Raw genomic sequence first — 3,021 nt, forward strand, 5'->3', positions numbered from 1 at the left:
AAGATCCAACTTTGTCCTTGAAACCTTCTCAACCTAAAGGTCTCTACTTCCTGCTCTGAACTCCCATAGCAATTTGTATCTTGTATGACCTTATTCTAGCTTGTTTTTATGAGTATTTGCAGTTAAAAATATTCAAGGTATAGCATACTGAAGGCTGATCACTCACCCTTAGAAATCATCAATTTCTTGAAGCTCATCAGCTCCTTGAGGACATGGATTGCCTTATACATATTTGTGTTTCCCACAGTTCCCGGAATAGTTCTTGCTTATGGTAGACATCACAAATATTAGTTACATTGAATTAAAGTTCCCTGCCAGGATTTGCTTGTCCCCATTTCCATTCTCTCTCCCAGTCACCTCCTTCTACCATCACGGGCTTGTCTTGGATCCCAACCTCTCCCACATCCTCTAGGATCTTATTTCACTCTTTTTCTTCTGAATTTTCAATCATCCTCTTTCTAGATTCCTGCCCAGTGACCTGAAATGTGCTCAAATGTCACCTGTTCTAAAACACCCTTTTTTGCCTATCCTTTTATTTCTGCACTTTTGAAAACAGAATAGTTCACAGCCTCCGTGTCACCTCACTCTGCCTCTCTTTCTTCTTTTTCTTGAAGTCTATTTTATTTCCTCCTAAAGGTACCTGTGACTGCTATGGCCTGATCTGGAAACTTTTTGCCCGCATCCTCTTTGGCCTCCCTGTTGTTTGCTGCCAGTGACCATGTGACCAATGGTACACCCCCCCTATTTCCCCCCTCACCTCTCTCCCTCCCACTCTCTCCTCTGATGAAACTGCATCCTGATTCCTCTGCTGCTTTTCCTTCCCTCTTGCTTTAGTGAACTTCTGTCAGTTTTTGGCGGCTTCACATCTGGATCTCTGTCTGTTAGGGGAGATCGCGGGGGGTGGGGAGGGTTGGGGGGTTGGGAGGAGAAGGGTGGGAAGACAAGCAGAACCTTCTGGTGGGTGAAGGCTGTACCTCCCCTCTTCCTCCCTCTCCTCCCCTCTGGCTGCCAGCATGCTGACTCCCTGAACCCTGTCAATCAGAGACTCCTGTCCAGGATGGTTAGGAATTATTTCTGCAGGTGGAAGTTGCACTAAGTCTCCTTGCCCAAAAAAGGGCGAGGTGTCAGCTCGCTGAGCATGCCCTGCAGACAGCACGGCAGTGGCAGCATCCTTACCAAACTTCTGTGGCCTGTGTGAGCTTGTCCTGGCTCACAGCTGCCAGCGCATTTGGTTCCTTCTTGTTTTCTGAGCCTAGTTTTCCTCTTCTCACTCACTGTGACAGAGCCCCCACTTCCTTTTCTGCTTAGGTGAGCCTGAGTTGGGTTCTGTGGTTTGCTCCCAAGATCCCTGGCTGTTACATTTTCTTTTCTTCCTCCTTCCATCCCTAAGAGAAGTTATTACTCAGGGCTCTTTCCTTGCTCTCTTTTTTCACCAGCCACACTTTTCCCACTGGTATCATGTTTCCCAGGTAGCAGTTATCACCTTCATGCAAATTTCTCCCAAAGCTTTTTCTAGATTTTACCTCTCTCCTGAGCTCTAATCTAATCTCACATTTCCAAATGCACACACCTGCATGTTCTTCTGATGCATCAAAATCAACAAGACTAATACCCAAATTCAGCAACTTTACTGCTCCTTCAATTTATCTTTTTTGCTGAACACCCAGACTTTGGATTTTTCTGTTGATGCCATCTCTCACATCCCCAAACAGTACCAAGTTCTTTTTATTTCTTCAGAAGCGTCCTTTCCCTCATACTGTCATTACCGTGTTGTTGCCTGAACAATTGTCATTGGCTGAGCCTGTGACTGGATACCTAACCTCTAGTTATCCCCCTGAATCAACTGGACACATATGGTTTGACTAAATTTCCTAAAGCACAGTTCTGGTCATATCACCCTGTTCCCTGCCCCTTCAAATACCTTCAGTTTCTCCTGCTAAAGTGAAAAGTCTACAGCCTGACTCTTAAGTCATCCATAATCTGATCTTTATTTATTCTATAATTTGTGCACTGAAGGGGGCCGGTCCCTCAGCCCAGCCTGTGCCCTCTCACAGTCTAGGACCCCTCAGGGGATGTAGCAGTGTGCCAAGTGGTAGGTGGCCAGGGAGGACCCTAAACCAGGGCCGGGTGCCACACCACTTTCGCCCATCTTGGCCCACTGCACCTGCTGCTGGTAGTGCTGCCTTGGAGTTGGGAGAGGCTCCTGCTGCCACAGCTGCGCTCACCAGCCATGAACCTGGCTTCTGGCTGAGCAGCGCTCCCCCTGTGGGAGCGCAATGACCACCTGGGGGCAGCTCTTGCATTGAGCATCTGCCCCCTGGTGATCAGTGTGCATCATAGTGACCGGTTGCTCCACTGTAAAGGTTGCTTAGGCTATTATATATGTAGACGTGGGATATCTTAACACTTTATGATGTGATCATGTTTCATACTGTCCCACACTCATGCCTTTACTTGGGGTGTTTTTCTGGTGTATCTTTCTCCGTAGCTCAACCCAAGTGTGTCAACTTATGCCAAATCAAATGCCATCTCCTGTATGAGGTCCTCCTCCTGCTCCCCTCTTGAAGTGCTTCTCAACTTTTAATATGTATATGAGTCACCTGGGCATCTTGTTAGAATGCAAATTCTGGTTTGGTAGGAGTCATTTAAAGTCTGGGATTCTACATTTCCAAGTTCTTTGTTGATACTGAAGGTCCCTGGGCCACACTGGGAGTAGTAAGGGCCTAGAGAGAAGCATGTCCTTTCATTAAACCACAGGACAAGATTCCATTGCAGGATTTGTATATTATTCATTTACAATAGTCTACAATCTTTAAAGTACCCATTTTATCTCCTCAAAATAGGTTTGGGTGGGGCTCATTGCTATTTTGGTTAAATGCAGTGACTTAATCAACTTATTTTAATGAAAATGAATATACTTCTGGTATCACTTTCTTTTCTTTTCCATACCCTGGTTACTCTCTCTTTTTAGTTTAATTGGTTTTCATATGGATAAATATGTGGGAAGAAGGGGGTTGGTTT

At 45.7% G+C, this 3,021-nt stretch overlaps 1 protein-coding gene across 1 annotated transcript in view; it reads right to left on the reverse strand.

Annotated features, from left to right (window-relative positions):
- The window catches only part of PLA2R1 (phospholipase A2 receptor 1), a 116,319-nt gene that overhangs the window by 9,417 nt on the left and 103,881 nt on the right, over window positions 1-3,021 (reverse strand). The window contains exon 31 of the mRNA XM_015565741.1: window positions 2,160-2,164. The gene's annotated coding sequence lies outside the window, so the exon portion shown is untranslated. The remainder of the gene's footprint in view (window positions 1-2,159; window positions 2,165-3,021) is intronic.

Source organism: Myotis davidii, unplaced genomic scaffold, assembly GCF_000327345.1.
Source record: "Myotis davidii unplaced genomic scaffold, ASM32734v1 scaffold59, whole genome shotgun sequence".
Taxonomy (NCBI): Eukaryota; Metazoa; Chordata; class Mammalia; order Chiroptera; family Vespertilionidae; genus Myotis; species Myotis davidii.